This window comes from Eleutherodactylus coqui, chromosome 5, assembly GCF_035609145.1.
Source record: "Eleutherodactylus coqui strain aEleCoq1 chromosome 5, aEleCoq1.hap1, whole genome shotgun sequence".
NCBI lineage: Eukaryota > Metazoa > Chordata > Amphibia > Anura > Eleutherodactylidae > Eleutherodactylus > Eleutherodactylus coqui.
This window is the reverse complement of record NC_089841.1, coordinates 3,667,882-3,680,737: the sequence shown is the minus strand read 5'-3', so window position 1 is coordinate 3,680,737 and position 12,856 is coordinate 3,667,882. Positions and strand designations below refer to the sequence as shown.

General features: G+C 50.7%; 1 protein-coding gene and 1 long non-coding RNA gene across 2 annotated transcripts in view; both read left to right on the top strand.

The window, feature by feature from the left end:
* LOC136627267 (zinc finger protein 304-like) overlaps positions 1-12,856 on the top strand; it is a 218,256-nt gene that overhangs the window by 188,215 nt on the left and 17,185 nt on the right. The gene's annotated exons all lie outside the window — the stretch shown is intronic.
* LOC136627271 (uncharacterized) lies at positions 285-5,427 on the top strand. The gene is made up of 3 exons (XR_010792765.1): positions 285-358; positions 438-502; positions 5,364-5,427. It is a non-coding gene; the product is annotated as an uncharacterized lncRNA (long non-coding RNA).

Sequence of the window (12,856 nt, the reverse complement as noted above, 5' to 3'; positions counted from 1 at the left end):
CTCTAGTGATGGATGTTGGGCCCCTGTGTGTGATGGATGGGGAAGACCCCTGAGCACATTCATTGGGCCCCCACCTCGCCCACCGATACATGAGAACATCAATGTACAGAAGATTCTAGACCTCACCAAGAAGATGACGGAGCTGCTGACCGGAGAGGTGACGCTGCGGGGAATGTGGGGGACATTATACAGTAACAGGAGGGTCTGGGTGATGACTGTATGTTGTGTTGTCAGGTTCCTATAAGGTGTCAGGATGTCACCGTCTATTTCTCCATGGTGGAGTGGGAGTATATAGGAGGACACCGGGATCTGTACAAGGACGTCATGATGGAGGACCACCGGCCGCCGACATCACCAGGTAATAGACATAAATACACATCGCCTGTAATTATCTGTATGTGGGGAATACATTCCATCACTTTCTGTGTTTCCTGCAGTTCCATCCAGTAAGAGGAGACCCCCAGAGAGATGTCCCCATCCTCATCCTCCACAGGACCATCAGGTAGATGGAGACATTCCCTATGAGGTGTATGGGGGCCGTGAAGGTGTTGTCTTCAGTCTTATGTCTTCTACTTGTGTAATGAGGACGGTGGAGATAGCAGGATGACCGCTGACCAGAGACCATAGATCAGTTGTGTCAGACTCATCTTCACCGAGGGCCACATCAGCGTGCATCGACCATTTGGACCTGTAGGATCCCACGTTTTAAAGGGTCCCGCAGCACAACCTCCTCCCCACCCCCTCTGAGGTCATACAGAGAAGGGAGGGTTGGGTTTTTTGGAACTCAGAAAAATCATAATTCCCTAGTTTCGGTCATATCTCGGTGAGAAGGCGGCCGATCGAGAATACCGGCGTGGCACATTTTTTGTCCTCATTCTACCTATGCATCGAGTCTACAAACGTATATGGTCAGACCTAGATTTTGCCAGATCTGGGTGTTCTGGGCCTCAGACCTTACTGCGTTTAGATGCGTTTTGTTTGGTCGGGCCTCCTGATTCTGAAAATCTGATTCATATTGGGATGGGACCTTCATACGCCCGGAATGTTTAATGACAGGTTACCCTCGGACGGTGCCCAATCATCTTGGAAAGTCAGCCTTAGATAACGGAGCTTCCTAAAGGTGCAGCTACACAGATGATCCTCCAAAGAATATTTTGCATAAAAAATAATTGGTATTCAAGTAGCTTCTCAGCTCCTTAAACACTAATTATGTATGCTAATGAAGCCTTCCTGAGCCCGAGGCTATCAGCACAGTGGAGAACCACTGACAAAACTGATTGCTAAAATCAAGTGAGCTTGATTTTAACGATCAGCGAAAAGAGCCCGACATGCGGGTGCCCCGCGCTTATTTACACGCACCGATTATCGCTAGAACGATTGCTGATGAGCGAATTTTTAGCGTTAATCGTCCAGTGTAAACGGGCCTTAAAGGTACAGTTACACAGATGATCGCTCCAAATTCATCAGAAGCTGACAGTGTTCAGCTATCACTTTGCATTAGGTACTAATGGGTTAATCAGCCGATTAGTACTTCGCTGCGTGTATTTAGAGAACAGCGGGTGGTCTGTTCTCTACATACTTTACTATTGTTCTCCAGTGGGACAGTTATCAGCGCTGCCATGGGGAACTCTGTGGTCCCTCTTATCAGTGGCAAGGATTTCATGGGGACCTGAAGGTTCAGGATGGCTTTTGTGTGATAACCGCTGCCTGTAAAATGGCCTTAAGACTTCATTAACAGGTAAAGAATTAATTTAATGCGACTTCCCCCTACTAATTCTAACTCAGCAGATTTTTGGGGTCTGGAGGCCTGAAGAGATTAGGGTTTATTTACATCACAGCTAAGGTGAGGCAATGCAATTATCTCTTAAAAGGCAATCGGGAAGCAAATTAGTATCTACAGGTCAATAGTCAGTGGTATTGACATTGGGACAAGGGGTTTCCTGTCCTCTTGTATATCAAAGGCTTGCCAATTACCCAAGAGAAAGGGGGGATTAGAGCAGTGTAAGTTACCCAGCTTTTCACAGGGCCTGACAAACACTAGCTACTACATGCCATGGGAACGGTCATAGGCACAAGGCTCATACATGTCTGACAGCCGGAGGTCTCTACATCACTATATATATATATATACCTGGCTATCTAATCTCTATCTACACAGTAGATCCAAGAGGAGAAGGATGTCAGCTCAAATCTAGTGTGCTGAATGGCAGCTGATTGATACGGGACAGCTGGAGGACACATTATCCATCTCCTTATAAGACACTCTTGGCCTTGTTGGCACAAGAAGAGGAGAGTCCAAACGGCGACCTCCTACCACCATTCTCCAGTGTTTTTCCTGTCCCAGACGGATACAGAGGAGAGTCCTCCATGGATGCTGGAGGCAGGACGGAAAAAGATCGCTTACCTAAGCGATGAAGAAGCCCGATCCAGTGCCTGTTCGACGAACAGTGGTGGTCAGAAAGGAGCAGGAATCCTTAATGGATGGTCTCCACCAAATAGTCAGGGAGGAGGTCCAAGCATTAAAAATGGAACCGGCTTCCCAGCCTGGCCCCTCTAAGTCGGCAAAAAGGGGCCCATACTCGGGGTGATGTATCCTCCACACCTGAACCATCTGAATTAGAATATTCAGAGGGGGAAGTTTATGAATTAACAACCCCCAGAATTGTAGACGATAAGAAATATTATTTTTCTAACCAAAATATTGATGAATTGCTACAAGCAGCTTGTAATACCATGGAGGTGTTGGACGTCCAGCAACCATGTCCGGTTCACGATGGGGTCTTCAGGGCTCTTAGGTCACGTTGTACAATAGCTTTTCCCGTGAATGAGACTCTAAAACGCCTCGTGACGATGAGTGGGAAACCCCAGAAAGTAGGCTGGCCATCCCCATGAATTTACAGATGGACTCCTGTCTGCACCAGCAGATACAAATCTTTGAGTGAGGTGCCAGAGGATGACATCCGAGTGGCCAAGATAATTAGGAAGCCCTCCCTGCCCTTTCAAGATACGTCTCAACTGAAAGATCCCATGCAGAAGAAAGCAGATCTTCTTAAGAAACCGTAGGAAACCACATCTGGTCTGGTAGAAACAAATATAGCTGCCACTTGTGTAGCCGATCTATGTATTTCACAACTTGAAACGCATCTAAAACTGAAAACCTCCAGGGAGGAGATACTCCAGTGCGCGCCCTTACTGAAAATGATACTCCAAAATAACAGTGGGCACACGTATGTATACAGCTGTGTAGACGTTACATCCACCCCAGACGTCTCAATACACAGATAAGGAATATGTAAAAACATTATTACCAATATTGCTATATAAAATGTGTAAGTTTGACGGCGGCCGGGCGCTCCCACACGGGCGGCCGGGCGCTCCCACACGGGCGGCCGGGCGCTCCCACACACACAGACAGCCCGTCATCGGTCAGATCTGCATTAGTGTAATGGTTGATGTTACAATGTATCACCAAAAAATCGTGTGCCTCTAGTAGTGACCTACAATCCGCAACTAGAGGTACTGAGGAAAAACCGCAAGAAAACTCCACCATACCCTGCACAAGGATGACCGTCTGAAAACCATATTCCCGGACCCTCCGCTTCTGTGTTACAGGCAACCTCCTAACTTGAGGAACTTTATAATCAGGAGTGCATTACCCTCTGACACACAAAAAGGAACTTATCCCTGTAATGTAAGGAGCTGTAAGACCTGCTCACATGTACTGACTGCGGACAGGATACGGATCCCCAACACACAGCAGGACTATAAGATCCCAGGGACATTCACATGTTCCTCGTCCAATGTTGTGTACCTGATCATGTGCAGTAAATGTCCTGTTGGGGGTCTTTATGTTGGAGAAACAGGACAGAAACTGAAAGCCAGGATGAGATCTCATCGCCACACGATTGAACACAGAAGAAGAGAATTACCTGTGGCCGAACACTTCTCTAGCCATGGACATGACATAGGAGATATGAGAGTTTTGATATTGAAGGGTGGTTTCAAGTCACAAAACCACAGAAGAATTTGGGAATATAAATTGATAACCTTTGACACACTGAATACGGGGTTAAATGATTCCCCAGGAGTTATGGGTGACTGGGAAGTGTGAGACATCTATTGCACAGATAAGACCCCCATCAACAGTAATTCAGGGACCATAAACTTTCACTCCCTTATCAGTATTTAGCTAAAAATGTTTGTGTATCTCTTATAACAATTCGAGCCTGTTGACCTTTTCCCCCCTCCAACAGTAATTTAGGGACCATAAAACTTTCACTCTGCTATCAGTGCCTAGACAAAAAAAGTTTTCTGGTTTGCAGAATTCCTTTTAAGTGCGAACCAATCACATCCATATCTGTGCCTTGTCATAAGTATGTATGTTATAAGCGTGTATAAATATCCATGCCTCTTCAGATCCAATCCATTTAAGCGGGAAGAAGTACCCTGTGTTGGATCGGAAGCTCGCTATTATTACATCATGTATTTTTGTTAGCCATTAAAAGGTATCATATCTACAAGATTACGTCGTTTCTCTTGCTGAGAACAATCATATAATGTATCACCAGCATCACATTACATACATTACTAGCCGTCACATGTTACCACGCAGAAGAACTGAACATACGTATACCATATAGAGCGCCGCCCTAGCGGCGCCCCGACAGTGTGCCGCCCAGAGATGGCTTCCTCTGGGGGTAGTGTCCGGGTACCAGGGGCGTCATAGTCTTCTCTTCTGATCATGTATTTTGGAAGGGGCTTATGTGTGGTGATGGACCTTTGGTCTTGTCGCTTCTTCTATCTATACCCCCGCACGTTACATGTCTGCTTCACTCTGGACGTAGACAGATGAGCACGGACCTCACGATGATATTGTACTTCTATGGGAACAGATATGTCTGAGTAGGAACCTTTGTGCAAGGATGTGTTTTCTGTAGGGACTGCTTGGAGGGGACACCATTGAATCCCCACTACCGTCTTACAATTTAGAAATCTCTACGCCACTTCCTGTAAGGGCGAGACGCACGGCCAATCAGCTCTCGTGTGTGAGGTGCTGGTGGGGTAAAACTAACGAGGATGCACGTTAACCCCTTAATGACACGGCCTATTCTTGGGCTGAAGGACGCAACGGTTTGGGGCAGATTTTCATCTCCATTTTTTAAAAGCCATACGTTTTTTATTTTTCCGTCGCTGCGGCCGTATGGGGGCTTGTTTTTTGCGTGGCGACCTGTAGTTTTTATTGGCCCCATATTTGGGTACACAGATTATATTGGAAAAGTTTTATTATTATTTTTATGAGCGCAGAGAGAGAAAACGCATCAATTCTGCCATAGATTTATTTATTTTTTCTTCTTTTTTTACAGCGTTAATCCTGCAGCATGAATGACGCCATGTGGGTCGGTACGGGGACAGCGATGCCAAAATGCTTAGATTTTTTTTTTAGGTTTTTCCACTTTTCTGCAATAAAACCCTTTTTTTTTTTTTCCTAAATCGCTGCATTCAAAGTCCTATAACATTTGTATTTGTCCGTGGACGGAGCTCTGGGAGGGCTGATTTTTTGCTAGACGAGCTGTAGCTTTTATTGGTACCATTTTGGGGAATGTACGTTTTTTTTTTTTTATCACTTTTTTATTGCTTTTTTTGGGAGGCTAAAGCGACAAGTCTGTGACAGCACACCCCACGGCGACAAGTCTGTGACAGCACACCCCACGGCGACAAGTCTGTGACAGCACACCCCACGGCGACAAGTCTGTGACAGCACACCCCACGGCGACAAGTCTGTGACAGCACACCCCACGGCGACAAGTCTATGTGACAGCACACCCCACGGCGACAAGTCTATGTGACAGCACACCCCACGGCGACAAGTCTATGTGACAGCACACCCCACGGCGACAAGTCTATGTGACAGCGCACCCCACGGCGACAAGTCTATGTGACAGCGCACCCCACGGCGACAAGTCTATGTGACAGCGCACCCCACGGCGACAAGTCTATGTGACAGCGCACCCCACGGCGACAAGTCTATGTGACAGCGCACCCCACGGCGACAAGTCTATGTGACAGCGCACCCCACGGCGACAAGTCTATGTGACAGCGCACCCCACGGCGACAAGTCTATGTGACAGCGCACCCCACGGCGACAAGTCTATGTGACAGCGCACCCCACGGCGACAAGTCTATGTGACAGCGCACCCCACGGCGACAAGTCTATGTGACAGCGCACCCCACGGCGACAAGTCTATGTGACAGCGCACCCCACGGCGACAAGTCTATGTGACAGCGCACCCCACGGCGACAAGTCTATGTGACAGCGCACCCCACAGCAAAAAGTCTGTGACAGCACACTCCACATCCAGTGACAAGTCTATGTGACAGCTCACCCCACAGCGGCAAGTCTGTGTGGCTTCACATCCCACAGCGGCAAGTCTGTGTGGCTTCACATCCCACAGCGGCAAGTCTGTGTGGCTTCACATCCCACAGCGGCAAGTCTGTGTGGCTTCACATCCCACAGCGGCAAGTCTGTGGGACGCCCCCTCCCGGACAATACATTGACGACATCAACACCTCCTCCTCCCCACCGCCCTTTATCTGACCTACACCTTAAAGCCCCCCCCCCCGCAAGCACCCTGAACACAATACTGGCAGCACTTCCCCCTTAGGCACTGCGGCCAGCACAGTGACAGCCCCCCTTCCCCCTTAGGCACCCCGACCAGCACACTGACAGGTGTCCGTCCCCCCCCCCAGGCACCCCGACCAGCACACTGACAGGTGCCCCCCCCCAGGCACCCCGACCAGCACACTGACAGGTGCCCCCCCCCCCCCCAGGCACCCCGACCAGCACAGTGACAGCGCCCCCCCCCCCCCCCCCCGCGGACAGCCCGACCATCATACTGACAGCCCTCCCTTTGCAGGCACCCTGACCAGCCCCCTAATAGCCCTCCCCCCAAAGCACCCTGACCAGCACACTGACAGCCACCCCCCTCACCCCCGCAGACACCCCGACCAGCACTATGACAGCCCCCCCCCCCCCCCCAGGCACCCTGACCTGCTCACTGACAGCTCCCCCTCGCAGACACCCCCCCCCCCCCATATGCAGCCCGTCCAGCACCCTGACTGCCCCCCCTCCACAGGCACCCCGCCCAGCACACTTGACAGCCGTTATGCTCACCCTCTTCCTCCATGAAGAGGGTGAGCATCCACAAAAGGAGCGTCCACAAAAGGAGGATCTCTATTGCACATGTACGACTACTGGAGAAGCCGGCTGGAAGAAATGGTCGTATCCAGGGACGACGGGATCGTCAACGTGGGGGAGCACGGGGGGGGGGGGCCACACCTGTAGGTGAGTATATAACTTCTATATGGTGACATCACAATGTATATTACAAAGTTGTAATGGCCATACAGGAGTGCACACAGCCACTTCTCACAACGGGACAATCCCTTTAAGGAAGCTCTAAAGCTTACTGTAAAAATGTCAGGAAATCTAGAATTCCTTATCTAGATCTTCTCACCACTAAGGGCTAACTGGGAAGGAATTGGAAGTGAACTCCTGGCATCATGGCAATCAGAATGTGAGCGCTAAAGGATGATGCCTGAACCAGCTTCTGGTAGGCCCTGCTCTGCTCTCCCTATGTGTGGCAATGTCGGGGGTCTCGGTGGGTGCTCAGCTGCGTTTTGGGGTTGCCACGCCAAAGAGGCAGTGCGGTGATTGCCGCGCTACCGCGGCCATTATTGTGGTCCCCGTCTTGTCGGGCCCGCTAGACCCCGCTATCCCCATGTGTGGGGGGTTCCCCGTGCGCGGCGGTGGCTACTCGTGCAGGTCTGGTCGGTACGGCTAGTGATTTAGTCCCCGGCTTTTCAGGCCTACCTGCTTCTGGTGCTGCGGCAGTTTGCAATGAGGGGTAGCTGCATGGCCGTGACTGCCGCAAGGCTAGGCTGCCGATGCACTCAATCGTTGTGGTGGCGTCCTGGCCCAGCAAGCTGCAAGGGCAAGTGGGGAGAAATATAACTCTAGGCCCCGGCTTGGACCTAGTCTAGGTCACGCCCACAGTAGGTTAGAGCAGGAATCATGGGAGGAGGGCCGAATGAGCATCCTCCTCCGCTCCCCCCCTCTCCCTGGTACCAGTTGTACCAGGCTCTCTGCCTTCCTCCCCGTCGGACTGTGTCTGCTCCTGGCTCTATCGCATGCGGGTGTCCAGAGCTGCTGCTGCTGCGGAGAAGCGCTGGGATCTGTCTGTCCTCTTGGAGGGTAAGCTCTGCCTGCGGCAACACTACCCGGTGACTGTGCACGGTATTGTGCTAATGCCATGTCCGATCCCAAACCGGAAGGTACTGGACAAGCCACAGTCAGAGCCGTGCTTTACGCCTGCACTCGCTGTAACACGGAATTTCCATGCGGTCAGTCTGGCCCTGCTGTGTGCCCGCCTCCCATCCTGCTGGTACTTGCAACAGCAGTCTCCGATCTGGCTTGGTCGTCGGCAGCCATTTTAAGGAAGCTGGATAGGGACAGACATGGTACCCTTTCTCGGGAGTCGTCTCGTGGCAGATCTCACCAAAGAGGTAGCTCCCCTCTGTCCAGGGAGCCCTCCCGTAGTGGCCCATGTATGAGCGCTAGTTCCTCTTAGTCCCGCCATTCGGCCGCCCCTCAGCCCTCTACCTCTCTCGCTCATGGGCTCTCGGTCCCGGCGTCCAGAGAAAGCAGCTGGTCAGAAGGGGAACGGTCGCTCCACATCCAGCCGGCGTTATTTGCTGCTGGCGGCATTGATTTTTTTACAGTGCGACACAGCCCCGCTGTGCGGCCTGTGTGTGTTTTGGCCACCGTGCGGTCTGCAGTTCATCACAGCGTGGTGGTTTTCGCTGTTAGTAGCCACAATGCTATGTGTGCTTGCCGCTGCCTTGACCGTTTTGTGGTCTGCGAGGTGACCGGTGTTTTGGACGTGTACGGTCCGATGTGGCAAAGGCTGTGACCGAGAGGCGAACTGCATGTCACAAGGTGCCCTGCAATGGTCACTGCTCTGTAGCTGGTGGACTAATGGAGCTTTGGCGCGATCTCCTTTTACAGGAGCAACACCGGCGGGGCCGCACAGAGCCACATAGTATATGCGCTCTCCCCACGATACGAGATTGATGTCCGGTCACAGAATGTCTCGTCGTGTGAACAGTGGTGTTGTGTCTACGTATGGCGGTAAGTCCTGGTTTCCATCCTCCGACAGGGAGCTGGGGGCTGTGAACCCGTCTACTGGTATCCCTGCGGTCAGCTCTATGAGACGCTGAACCTCTATGGCTTCAATCTCCAAGGGGTTTCGGAACCTTCACAACAATGCTTTGTAGAATGATGGGACAGCGAGTTCTGTCAGCCGTGGCAAGTTCTTAGCTTGGCCATCTCGGGCATCCATGGACTCTCTCCCTGGAGTTGCTGTCCCTGGGGTTGGATGCTAATGCCATTTTTCGAGGTCCTTTTGTTTGGTGCAGGCTCACTGTCACTAATATGGAGGGGAGACACTGGGGTAGGGGGATTCTGCTTATCTCAGGTCTGGTTCAGCTTACGCCTTATAGAGCGATGTCCGATGGACCAAGTGTTTATATCAGACGGATCCGGAAGCATCCTGCGATCCTCCTGCGCTATACTCCTCCTGCATTGTTGCTTGCAGGAGGCCGAGGATCAGTATACACTTATACTGCTTTCAGTTCTAGTGCTCGTCCCTCCCTACTCCTGATACTTCCTCAGGCAGACCAGCGACATTCCTATACGTTGTGTAATCCTGCCGTAACATCATGTTTTCTGGTGACTGATTAGAGTCATGTGGTTGCTGACATCTTTGTAAACGGCCAACCCGTTATCCGCTTGTTGCATATTCCCTCATGGCAGGTGGTCTCGGGATCCACTTCAATGAAGGCTTTGGTTGCTACCTTGGTCGATTGCAACTTGTCCCAGTAGACATGGCGATCACAGGTGGGCTGTGTGTGACTTCACAAGATTACCTCCCTCCAGTGGCATTCAGTCACCCTGGCTCTCTGCTGGTCCTCCTGACAACACAAGTCATGTCCTTGGACTTCCGAGGGGGGATCCTCATAGTAACTCCGACCCACTGCAGTACAGGGTTACCGTGCCAAGGACGTCATACCTTCAGGCCATGTTACGGTATACATGTTACTTGGATGGTCCTTGTAAGGAGTTCTCTCCCGGTGGATAGATGGGCCGTTTCTTAGGCCCCTTTATCCTCGGTCTCTGGGCATGCTGGATGTCTGGCCAGCCATTAACGCAAGTCGCAGTTGAAGAGCTGATTACGCTTCTTTACACATGTGGCCTCTTATATTTCCCGTCGCCTTGGCTACTGCTATGGAATGTCCCAAGATCTTGCTGTGTCCCCCAATGAACAGGATGTGAGAGTTATTTTACAGTAAGTTATAGCAAAAATCCTGTTTTCTTCAAGTCCTCTATAGATTGTAATGCAGCTTTCTACTAAACTTTTCTGTAACCAAAACTTCATAATATTTTCTGTGGAAATCTTTTTTTCTCTTGTTTAGGGTGATAATCTAATGGATATTAAGGTTGAGGTTAAGAAGAAAGCAGAAGAGCCGGATATAAGGGCTGATCAGCAGTGTGAGGGGATCAGTCATTGGGGGCCACCTAGAACCCATCATCTGTAAGGAGGGGATCAGTCATTGGAGGTCACATAGAGCCCATCATCTATAAGCAGGGGATCAGTCATTGGGTGTCACCTAGAGCCCATCATCTGTAAGGAGGGGATCAGTCATTGGAGGTCACATAGAGCCCATCATCTGTAAGCAGGGGATCAGTCATTGGGGGTCACCTAGAGCCCGTCACCTATAAGGAGGGGATCAGTCATTGGGGGGTCACCTAGAGGCCATCATCTGTAAGCAGGGGATCAGTCATTGGGGGTCACCTAGAGCCCATCATCTGTAAGCAGGGGATCAGTCATTGGATGTCACCTAGAGCCCATCATCTGTAAGCAGGGGATCAGTCATTGGGGGTCACCTGGAGCCCATCATCTGTAAGCAGGGGATCAGTCACATTGGGGGTCACCTAGAGCCCATCATCTGTAAGCAGGGGATCAGGCATTGGATGTCACCTAGAGCCCATCATCTGTAAGCAGGGGATCAGTCATTGGGGGTCACCTAGAGCCCATCATCTGTAAGCAGGGGATCAGTCATTGGGGGTCACCTAGAGCCCATCATCTGTAAGCAGGGGATCAGTCATTGGGGGTCACCTAGAGCCCATCATCTGTAAGCAGGGGATCAGTCATTGGATGTCACCTAGAGCCCATCATCTGTAAGCAGGGGATCAGTCATTGGGGGTCACCTGGAGCCCATCATCTGTAAGCAGGGGATCAGTCACATTGGGGGTCACCTAGAGCCCATCATCTGTAAGCAGGGGATCAGTCATTGGATGTCACCTAGAGCCCATCATCTGTAAGCAGGGGATCAGTCATTGGGGGTCACCTAGAGCCCATCATCTGTAAGCAGGGGATCAGTCATTGGGGGGTCACCTAGAGGCCATCATCTGTAAGCAGGGGATCAGTCATTGGGGGTCACCTAGAGCCCATCATCTGTAAGCAGGGGATCAGTCATTGGATGTCACCTAGAGCCCATCATCTGTAAGCAGGGGATCAGTCATTGGGGGTCACCTGGAGCCCATCATCTGTAAGCAGGGGATCAGTCACATTGGGGGTCACCTAGAGCCCATCATCTGTAAGCAGGGGATCAGTCATTGGATGTCACCTAGAGCCCATCATCTGTAAGCAGGGGATCAGTCATTGGGGGTCACCTAGAGCCCATCATCTGTAAGCAGGGGATCAGTCATTGGGGGTCACCTAGAGCCCATCATCTGTAAGCAGGGGATCAGTCATTGGGGGTCACCTAGAGCCCATCATCTGTAAGCAGGGGATCAGTCATTGGGGGTCACCTAGAGCCCATCATCTGTAAGCAGGGGATCAGTCATTGGGGGTCACCTAGAGCCCGTCATCTGTAAGCAGGGGATCAGTCATTGGGGGTCACCTAGAGCCCGTCACCTGTAAGGAGGGGATCAGTCATTGGGGGTCACCTAGAGCCCATCATCTGTAAGCAGGGGATCAGTCATTGGGGGTCACCTAGAGCCCATCATCTGTAAGCAGGGGATCAGTCATTGGGGGTCACCTAGAGCCCATCACCTGTAAGGAGTATATATATATACAATGGATCAGACAGCGCCAACGGATACTGCACCGACTCCAAGCGTGCTTTATCTCCTATCCCCCGTAAAGGAGGAGAGCTGCAAAGACAATAAGGGGGGACTCTCACCAGGAGAGTGAACCCCCAATAAAAACAGACAGCAGGGTTTCAGTAAAAAAGCTATGCGCTCGCGAAGATAGCAACAAGTCAAGCGGAGTTTGTTTTATACACCCCCCTCCTTTTGAGTAAGTGCCTTTCTATTCTATTTCATTTTCTTTTTCCGTCCCTCACAGGACGGAGATTGTTTAAACTCCGCTTGACTTGTTGCTATCTTCGCGAGCGCATAGCTTTTTTACTGAAACCCTATCACCTGTAAGGGGTGGTTGCAAAATGGGAGAAATCTCTTTACTGGCCCCTGATACAGATAAAATATATATATTTTTTTCACATAATTATTAGAGCGCCCCCTTGTTACAGTCCTGGGTATAATAGATGATGGGTAAGATCTCTGTACTAACCCCATATATATTATACATAGTTATTAGAGCAGCACGTTGTTACAGTCCTGGGTATAATAGATGATGGCAGAGATCTCTGTACGGACCCCTGATATGTAGAATCAAACAAAGCTACAAAGATTTATTGAATTAAAGGGATTCTTGCAGTTTGGAGTGGAGCTCTG